This window comes from Pristiophorus japonicus, unplaced genomic scaffold, assembly GCF_044704955.1.
Source record: "Pristiophorus japonicus isolate sPriJap1 unplaced genomic scaffold, sPriJap1.hap1 HAP1_SCAFFOLD_83, whole genome shotgun sequence".
Taxonomy (NCBI): domain Eukaryota; kingdom Metazoa; phylum Chordata; class Chondrichthyes; family Pristiophoridae; genus Pristiophorus; species Pristiophorus japonicus.
In genome coordinates this window covers 153,103-164,182 of record NW_027254751.1, presented here as the reverse complement: position 1 = coordinate 164,182, position 11,080 = coordinate 153,103, and the positions used below count along the sequence as shown (strand labels likewise).

Sequence of the window (11,080 nt, the reverse complement as noted above, 5' to 3'; positions counted from 1 at the left end):
CACAACCCCGTGAGCTTTTATCTTGTGCAGTAACGTTTTATGTGGCACCTTATGGAAGTGCAAATATACCACAGCCACTGGTTCCTTCTTTTCCCACCTTGTTCTTTACATTCTCAAAGAATTCCAGCAAATTTGTCAAACATGATTTCCCCTTCATAAATCCATGCTGACTCTGCCTGACCAAATTATGCTTTTCCAAATGTCATGTTACTGCTTCCACACCTGGAAAGCTGTGTCTGTTTAAAAGAGAACGATGTCAGTTCCAGTTCATAATCTGTCGCTTCAAGACGGGTTTCTTTACACTTCCGGATCTACCTGTGTATTTTTAAAGGGAGCGCGATTTCAGTTGTGATGACCGAATTGTTAAGCTGTTGTGTTCCAAGTGCCTGTGCTGACTCTCAGAGACCGATGTAATGAGCCCCGCTCTCCATAGTCCTGCTAATGTTTTCCCTTTGATGAATATATTATTAATTTGGGACATTACATTACCAAACAGCTGCATTCTTGTCAGTAAAAGTTGAATTTGGCAATGAGGTTAAATGTGATTGACAAAAACAACAGAGGCTCAAATGTTTAACACAATAACGACGAGGGTGGGAGAAGACTGGATCAGCAGTCCATCGCCTGAACCTCTCGGCCACCTCGTCTCCTATTTACAGCAACATCAGCCATCCATCCCCTACTTTTTGCATCCATACAGAAATAATGTCAAGGAAGTCTATTTCACCGCCTATCTGCCCGTGCAATCAGATCTAAAGTGATGAAAATGTGCCATAAGCTTCTTAAAGCAAACAGCCTTCCTTTACTTCAGGTGAGTGACTGTACGAGATGATTGGTTTTGAGGCAGAATCAAGACAAAGAATATAAAATTTCACGCTGCGAGTTAGTTGACCATGGCAGAACTCAAACCTGCAATCTTCTGATAACATCTTGGTTACAACCGAAGTCAGACGCCTTATCCATTAGGCCACGTGGCCGCTGCCATCGGCACAAAATGTTTGTTTTTTTATATTGAGAGCAAATTTGGGACAAGGGTTACATCAAGGAGTGGATGTAGGAAAACATGGGCATATTTTGAGTAATGAATAGATGCGCTGCGATATGGATGCACACGGACACAGGCAACGTCAATGTAGCTTGAAACACAACAGTTTAACAATTCGGTCATCGTAGCTGAAATCACACTCCTTTCAAAGTATAAAGAATGACCCGGATTATGAGCAATTACGTCATAAAGAGGCAATTTTGAACGAGAACTGACAAGCATCCCGTTTAAGCAGACACCGAATGATCCTGAACAGCAAGCACATCCCTATACAAAAGGGATGACCCTTAACTGACAGCAGTTCACTTTTAAAAGAATAAAATGGGAATTTTATCATTATTGAAGGCAATTGTGCTGGGCCTGAGTGAGCGTGGGGCTCAGGACCACGCGGGGCTGGGACGGTTGTTGAAGCCACAGGTGATAGACAGGCAGGAAGGAGGGAGGGAAGTAAAACCAACCCAGACCAAAAGACAATTTAATAGATTTATATATTAATCATAAAATGAAAATATATAACTTCACAATTTTATTGCAAAAAAGTGAATTTGATTTGAATTAAATAAATAAATAATTGTTTCATAATCTATATATTTTTGATTGAACGAAGGCTGTGTGACTGGATGAATTCCACTGGAAATCAGGTGGTGCAGTCAGTAAATACCCAAACACAGTAAGCCCATAGTGGAAGACAAGCCCCGATGGAAGATGTGGGCAACAAATGCGATCTTTTAAAATCGCGAGTGCCTTTCTGCTGGATCTGACAGCAGCTGCTTGTGCTGTGAAAGACGTCAAATGTAATAGAACCCAGTGCAGGCAGAACAGAAAAAGCACATTTATTGTGAATGTTAAAAAGTAGGGAATGTTTATAAATATATACATATATATATATAAAAAAAAGTCAGTCAGTCCGTCATGTCGTGTCTTGACTTGATTTGATTTGTATTTGAAAATAAGGGGGAAGGATGTCTTCATGTCACACAGCCCATACGCAAGCTCTCGCTAAAATCGCTATGTTTCTAACTTATGTCATTTGCCTTCTTTCAGATGTGGAATAGCAAAATCCCACAGCAGCTTCTTCTCCTGTCAGGCAGTTCTGGAATGCGTGTTCAATCAAATCAGTATGGCTTCAAGTTACATGTGATGCTTTTTTTCTCACATGACATGAAATGCACATTAAGATCGCGCAGCACGTTTGCACGCACTCTCTTGCTTACACAAATACACAAACAAACTAACATTCCTGAACTCTCCAAAGGCTGTTTTTGAAATTTGAAATTGAAATCCGGGAGAGTCAGCACAATCCCTTTCAAACAGACACAGAATGATCCGAGACTGATAGCATTCCATGTTAGAGAGACAGAGAATGACACCGGCGATCAGCACATCACATCAAAAGGGATACGGAAACAGAATGAACAAAAACAGAGAATTCTGTACAACTCACTAATTCGTGCAGATTCTGTGGATGAAGATCCCGGGTTCACGTTCAGTCAGATGATCATTCCGATACTTTAGCAAAAATGTAACGTTTACAGATTTTTTCAACAAAAATAGTGCCTGAAAAAAAATAGGCAGCGAGGAAGGACAAAAGGGAACGTCTGTGATAAAGTGGAGCGTAGGAGTGATTGAATAATGAATGGCACAATGCGAAAAGGCAAAGTGGGTGGTAAGCGGGCAATAAAGTAACAAAGGATGGTCCAGAGGAGGTGTTAGTGAGAACAGCAGAACCATTACCAGACAATGGGAGCGGTGCTTATGATCCGATAAGCTGAACCTAATGTTGAGGCCAGAAGACTATAACATGCCTGAAATATAGGATGTGAACGCCTTTTAATCAGACCAGGCAGCTTGGCCACCCGGATTGATTTCCTGTACGGTTTGAATTCGGCAGCCAAGGGACTAATTTAAAAGCCAGCTTCTCACATCCTTTCGGCACGAGAGAAACAGGACACCCTCATATTCAGGGCAGAGTATGTTTCACGTTGAAGTGATGATGGACGCCGAATGTCTGCTTATCCCAATGGAGGTGAGCTCGTTCATGCAGAAATGAAGATATACTGATCAAGTATTGGCCGGAACCAAACATGGGTTTAGGTTGTCCAATCAGAGAAAGAGCCGTGTACATCTGAGATACTTTAACTTTACTCAGTTCGGTGAGTTTCACTTTGCTCCTGGGAAAATCCAGGATTTGGACGCTGTGGGAACAACGGAGCGAAATCACACGTTTTAATTTGAAATATGTACGTTTTCTCACATGTCGACCGTCTCAGAAGCGGTTCTTTGACTAAAAGTTGGCAGGGCTCGTCCTGGATCTCTCGCATTTCAATTGTAAAAATCCCAAAACGAGAATCATACCCCTAGACCAACGAGCCGCCAACAATAAGGCGCGTAGCTCTCAGATTCTGACGGTAGTTTACTATGCAGCCCATCGTGCCTGTGCTGACTCTCAGAGACCGATCTTATGAGTCGCCCTGTCCATTGTCCTGCTAATGTTTTCCCTTTGATAAATATATTATTCATTTGAGACATTACATTACCAAAGAGCTGCATCCTTGTCAGTAAAATGTGCTTTTGGTCAATTAGGTTAAATGTGATTGACAAAAAAAACAGAGGGATGACATTTTTAACGCAATAACGACGAGGGTGGGAGCACACTGGATCAGCAGTCCATCGCCTGAAACTCTCGGCCAACTCGTCTCCTATTTACAGCAACGTCAGACATCCATCCATTTTGCAACCAAACAGAAATAACGTGCAAAAAAGTCGACTTCACCGCCTGTTCTGCCCGTGGAACCAGATCGACAGTGATGAAAATGTGCCATTACCTTCTTATAGCAAACATCCTTCCTTTATTTCAGGTGAGTGTCTGTCCGAGATGGTTGGTTTTGAGGCAGAATCAAAGCATAGAAGTAAAATTTCACGCGGCGAGTTAGTTGACCACGGCAGAACTCGCTCCTGCAATTTTCTGATAATATCGTGGTTACAATTGAATCAGACGCCTTATGCATTAGGCCACGCGACCGCTGCCATCGGCGCAAAATTTGTGTTTTTTTTTATCTTGAGAGCAAATTTGGGACAGGGGTTTATTTCAAGAAATGGATGTGGGAAAACATGAGCATATTTCGAGTAATGAATAGAGGCGCTGCAATATGGATGCGTCAACGTCAATGTAGCTTGAAACACAATAGTTTAACAATCGGTCATCGCAGCTGAAATCACACCCCTTTAAAAACGATAGAGGATGATCCGGCATTCTGAGCAAATACGTCTTAAAAGGGCAAAACATAGAAACACAGAAACATAGAAAATAGGTGCAGGAGTAGGCCATTCGGCCCTTCTAGCCTGCACCGCCACTCAATGAGTTCATGGCTGAACATGCAACTTCAGTACCACATTCCTGCTTTCTCGCCATACCCCTTGATCCCCCTACTAGTAAGGACTACATCTAACTCCTTTTTGAATATATTTAGTGAATTGGCCTCAACAACTTTCTGTGGCAGAGAATTCCACAGGTTCACCACTCTTTGGGTGAAGAAGTTCCTCCTCATCTCGGTCCTAAATGGCTTACCCCTTATCCTTAGACTGTGTCCCCTGGTTCTGGACTTCCCCATCATTGGGACCATTCTTCCTGCATCCAACCTATCTAACCCCTTCAGAATCTTAAACGTTTCTATGAGGTCCCCTCTCATTCTTCTGAACTCCAGTGAATGCAAGCCCAGTTGATCCAGTCTTTCTTGATAGGTCAGTCCCGCCATCTCGGGAATCAGTCTGGTGAACCTACGCTGCACTCCCTCAATAGCAAGAATGTCCTTCCTCTGGTTAGGAGACCAAAACTGTACACAATACTCCAGGTGTGGCCTCACCAAGGCACTGTACAACTGTAGCAACACGTCCCTGCCCCTGCACTCAAATCCCCTCGCTATGAAGGCCAACATGCCATTTGCTTTCTTAACCGCCTGCTGTACCTGCATGCCAACCTTCAATGACTGATGTACCATGAAACCCAGGTCTCATTGCACCTCCCCTTTTCCTAATCTGTCACCATTCAGATAATAGTCTGTCTCTCTGTTTTTACCACCAAAGTGGATAACCTCACATTTATCCACAGTATACTTCATCTGCAATGCCTTTGCCCACTCACCTAACCTATCCAACTCGTTCTGCAGCCTGATAGCATCCTCCTCGCATCTCACACTGCCACCCAACTTAGTGTCATCCGCAAATTTGGAGATACTACATTTAATCCCCTCGTCTAAATAATTAATGTATCGTGTAAACAGCTGGGGCCCCAGCACAGAACCTTGCGGTACCCCACTAGTCACTGCCTGCCATTCTGAAAAGTACCCATTTAATCATACTCTTTGTTTCCTGTCTGACAACCAGTTCTCAATCCATGTCAGCACACTACACCCAATCCCATGTGCTTTAACTTTGCACATCAATCTCTTGTGTGGGACCTTGTCGAAAGCCTTCTGAAAGTCCAAATATACCACATCAACTGGTTCTCCCTTGTCCACTATACTGGAAACATCCTCAAAAAATTCCAAAAGATTTGTCAAGCATGATTTCGCTTTCACAAATTCCTGCTGACTTGGACCTATCATGTCACCTCTTTCCAAATGCACTGCTATGATATCCTTAATAATTGATTCCATCATTTTACCCACTACCGATGTCAGGCTGACCGGTCTATAATTCCCTGTTTTCTCTCTCCCTCCTTTTTTAAATGGCTACCCTCCACTCCATAGGAACTGATCCAGAGTCAATGGAATGTTGGAAAATGACTGTCAATGCATCCACTATTTCCAAGGCCACTTCCTTAAGTACTCTGGGATGCAGTCCATCAGGCCCTGGGGACTTATCGGCCTTCAATCCCATCAATTTCCCCAACACAATTTCCCGACTAATAAGGATTTCCCTCAGTTCCTCCTCCTTACTAGACCCTCTGACTCCTTTTATATCCGGAAGGTTGTTCGTGTCCTCCTTAGTGAATACCGAACCAAAGTACTTGTTCAATTGGTCCGCCATTTCTTTGTTCCCCGTTATGACTTCCCCTGATTCTACTGCAGGGGACCTACGTTTGTCTTTACTAACCTTTTTCCCTTTACATATCTATAGAAACTTTTGCAATCCGTCTTAATGTTCCCTGCAAGCTTCTTCTCGTACTCCATTTTCCCTGCCCTAATCAAACCCTTTGTCCTCCTCTGCTGAGTTCTAAATTTCTCCCAGTCCCCGGGTTCGCTGCTATTTCTGGCCAATTTGTATGCCACTTCCTTGGCTTTAATACTATCCCTGATTTCCCTTGATAGCCACGGTTGAGCCACCTTCCCTTTTTTATTTTTACGGCAGACAGGAATGTACAATTGTTGTAGTTCATCCATGTGGTCTCTAAATGTCTGCCATTGCCCATCCACAGTCAACCCCTTCAGTATCATTCGCCAATCTATCCTAGCCAATTCACGCCTCATACCTTCAAAGTTACCCTTCTTTAAGTTCTGGACCATGGTCTCTGAATTAACTGTTTCATTTCCATCCTAATGCAGAATTCCACCATATTATGGTCACTCTTCCCCAAGCGGCCTCGCACAACGAGATTGCTAATTAATCCTCTCTCATTACACTACACCCAGTCTAAGATGGCCTCCCCCCTAGTTGGTTCCTCAACATATTGGTCTAAAAAACCATCCCTTATGCACTCCAGGAAATCCGCCTCCACCGTATTGCTTCCAGTTTGGTTAACCCAATCTATGTGCATATTGATGTCACCCATTATTACTGCTGCACCTTTATTGCATGCACCCCTAATTTCCTGTTTGATGGCTTCCACAACATCACTACTACTGTTTGGAGGTCTGTACACAACTCCCACTAACGTTTTTTGCCCTTTGGTGCTCTGCAGCTCTACCCATATAGATTCCACATCATCAAGTTAATATCCTTCCCAACGATTGCCTTAATCTCCTCCTTAACCAGCAATGCTACCCCAGCTCCTTTTCCTTTTATTCTATCTTTCCTGAATGTTGAATACCCCTGGATGTTGAGTTCCCAGCCCTGATCATCCTGGAGCCACGTCTCCGTAATCCCAATCACATCATATTTGTTAACATCTATTTGCACAGTTAATTCATCCACCTTATTGCGGATACTCCTTGCATTAAGACACAAAGTCTTCAGGCTTGTTATTTTAACTCCCTTTGTCCTTTTAGAATTTTGCTGTACAATGGCCCTTTTTGTTCTTTGCCTTGGGTTTCCCTGCCCTCCACTTTTCCTCAACTCCTTTCTGTCTTTTGCCTCCTTTTTGTTTCCCTCTGTCTCCCTGCATTGGTTCCCATCCCCCTGCCATATTAGTTTAACTCCTCCCCAACAGCACTAGCAAACACTCCCTCTTGGACATTGGTTCCGGTCCTGTCCAGGTGGAGACCGTCCGGTTTGTACTGGTCCCACCTCCCCCAGAACCGGTTCCAATGCCCCAGGAATTTGAATCCCTCCCTGCTGCACCACTGCTCAAGCCACGCATTCATCTGCGCTATCCTGCGATCCCTGCTCTGACTAGCACGTGGCACTGGTAGCAATCCCGAGATTACTACTTTTGAGGTCCTAATTTTTAATTTAGCTCCTAGCTCCTTAAAATCATTTTGTAGGACCTCATCCCTTTTTTTACCTATGTCGTTGGTACCAATGTGCACCTCGACAACTGGCTGATCTCCCTCCCTTTTTAGAATGTCCTGCACCCGCTCCGAGACATCCTTGACCCTTGCACCAGGGAGGCAACATACCATCCTGGAGTCTCGGTTGCGGCCGCAGAAACACCTATCTATTCCCCTTACAATTGAATCCCCTATCACTGCCGCACTCCCACTCTTTTTCCTGCCCTCCTGTGCAGCAGAGCCAGCCACGGTGCCATAAACTTGGCTGCTGCTGCTCTCCCCTGATGAGTCATCCCCCCCAACAGTACCCAAAGCAGTGTATCTGTTTTGCAGGGGGATGACCACAGGGGGCCCCTGCACTACCTTCCTTGCACTGCTCTTCCTGTTGGTCTTCCATTCCCTATCTGGCTGTGGACCCTTTCCCTGCGGTACGACCAACTCGCTACACGTGCTACTCACGTCATTCTCAGTATCGTGGATGCTCCAGAGTGAATCCACCCTCAGCTCCAACTCCGTAACGCGGACCGTCAGGAGCTTGAGGAGGATACACTTCCCGCACATGTAGTCGTCAGGGACACTGGTATCGTCCCTGAGTTCCCACAAGATACAGGAGGAGCATAACACCCGACCAAGCTCTCCTGCCATGACTTAACCCTTAGATACACTTAAATTGGCAACAACAATGTTAAAGTTCACTCACATAAACCGGAACTGACAACCACCCCGTTTAAACTGACACTGAATGATCCGGGACTGCAAGTACATCCCACTTACACATGTAGAATGACCCATGATTGACAGTAGTTCCGTTTCAAAAGAATAAAGTGGGATTTCTATCATTCCTGAAGGCAACTGTGCTGTGCGTGAGTGAGCGTGGGTCGCAAGACCACGCGCAGCTGGGACGGTTGTTGAAGCCACAGGTGATCGACAGGCAGAAAGGAGGGAGGGAAGTAAAACCAACCCAGACAAAAAGCCAATTTGAAATATATATATATTTATCATAATAAGAAAATAAATAAATTTACAATTTTATTTCAAAAATTTTAATCTGATTTGATTTAAATAAATAAATAATTGTTTCGTAATCTATATATTTTTGATTAAACGAAGGCTGTGTGACTGGATGAATTCCACTGGAAATCAGGTGGTGCAGTCAGTAAATACCCAAACACAGTAAGCCCATGGTGGAAGGCAAGCCACGAGGGAAGATGTGGGCAACAAAGGCGATCTTTTAAAATCGCGAGTGCCTTTCTGCTGGATCTGACAGCAGCTGCTTGTGTTGTGAAAGAGGTCAAATGTAATAGAGCCCAGAGCAGAACAGAAAAAACACATTTATTGTGAAAGTTAGCAAGTAAGGAATGTATATTATTATACATATATATAAATATTGAAATATATATATACCTAAACAAAGTCAGTCAGTCATGTTTGTCTTGTCTTGATTTGATTTGTATTTGAAAATAAGGGGGAAGGAGGTCATCATGCCACACAGCCCATACGCAAGCTTTCGCTAAAATCGCTGTTTCTACCTCATGTCATTTGCCTTCTTTCAGATGTGGAATAGCAAATTCCCACAGCAGATTCTTCTCCTGTCAGGCAATCCTCCAATGCGTGTTCAATTAAATCAGTGTGGCTTCAAGTTGCAAATAATGCCTTTTTTCCCCCATGACATGAAATGCACAGTAAGATCGCGCAGCATGTTAGCACACACTCTCTCGCTTACACAAACACACAAACAAACTAAATTCGTGCACCCTCCAAAGGCAGTTTTTGAAATTTGAAGTTTGAAATTCGGGACAGACAGCACATCTCTTTTAAACAGACACAGAACGAACCGGTACTGTTCGCACACCATTTTAGAGAGACAGAGTATGACCCCGACCATCAGCACATCACCTTAAAAGGGATGCGGAAACAGAATGAACAAAAACAGAGTATTCTGTAAAACTCAGCAGGTCGTGCAGATTCTGTGGATGAAGAGCCCGGGTTCACGTTCAGTCAGATGATCATTCTGATATTTTCGGAAAAATGTAAAGTTTACAGATTTTTTCAACAAAAATAGCGCCTAGAAAAAATAGGCAGCGAGGAAGGACAAAAGGGAAAGTCTGTGATACAGTGGAGCGTAGGAGTGATTGAATAATAAATGACACAATGCGAAAAAGTCAAAGTGGGTGGTAAGCGGGCAATAAAGTAACAAAGGATGGTCCACAGGAGGTGTTAGTGGGAACAGCAGAACCATTACCAGACAATGGGAGCAGTGCTTATGATACGATACGCTGAACCTAATGTTGAGGGCAGAAGACTATAACATGCCTGAAATATAGGGTGTGAACGCCTTTTAATTAGACCAGGCAGCTTGGCCACCCCAGATTGATTTCCTGCATGTTTTGAATTCGGCAGCCAAGGGACCAATTCAAAAGCCAGCTTCTCACATCTTTTCGGCGCGAGAGAAACAGGACGCACTCATATTCAGGGCAGAGTATCTTTCACGTTGAAGTGGAGATTGACGCCGAATGTATGCTTATCCCAATGGAGGTGACCTCATGCATGCGAAAATTAAGATATATTGATCAAGGATTGGCCGGAACCAAACACGGGTTTAGGTTGTCCAATGAGACACAGAGCCGAGAACATCTGAGATACTTTAATTTTACTCAGTTAGGTGAGTTTCACTTTGCTCCTGGGAAACTCCAGGATTTGGACGATGTGGGAACAACGGAGCGAAATCACACATTTGAAATTTGTCTCTTTTCTCATCTGTCGACCGACTCAGAAGCGTTTCTTTGACTAAAAGTCGGCAGGGCTCGTCCGGGATTTGAACCCGGGACCTCTCGCATTTCAATTGTAAAAATCCCAAATCGAGAATCATACCCCTAGACTAACGAGCCGCCCACAACAAAAACCGTAGCTCTAAGATTGTGACGGTAGTTTAGTATTCGGCCCATCGTGCCTGTGCTGACTCTCAGAGACCTATCTGATGAGTCCCACGCTCCATAGTCCTGCTAATGTTTTCCCTTTGATGAATATATTATTAATTTGAGACATTACATTTCCAAAGAGCTGCATCCTTGTCAGTAAAAAGTTGAATTTGGCAATGAGGTTGAATGTGATTAACAAAAAAACGAGAGGGGTCAAATGTTTAACACAATAATGACGAGATTGGGAGCACACTGGATTAGCAGTCCATCGACTGAACCTCTCGGCCACCTCGTCTCCTACTTACAGCAACGTCAGACATCTATCCACTCCTTTTTGCATCAAAACAGAAATAATGTGCAAGAAAGTCTACTTCACCGCCTGTTCTGCCCACGCAACCAGATCGGCAGTGATGAAAATGTGCCATTAGTTTCTTAAAGCAAACAGCCTTCCTTTACATCAGGTGAGTGAC

The 11,080-nt window shown here is 43.8% G+C and overlaps 1 non-coding gene across 1 annotated transcript; it reads right to left on the bottom strand.

Moving 5' to 3' along the window:
- Window positions 1-10,492: 10,492 nt before the first annotated feature.
- Window positions 10,493-10,580, bottom strand: trnap-ugg (transfer RNA proline (anticodon UGG)). The gene is given in 2 exon segments: window positions 10,493-10,529; window positions 10,545-10,580. It is a non-coding gene; the product is annotated as a tRNA-Pro (tRNA).
- Window positions 10,581-11,080: the final 500 nt, after the last annotated feature.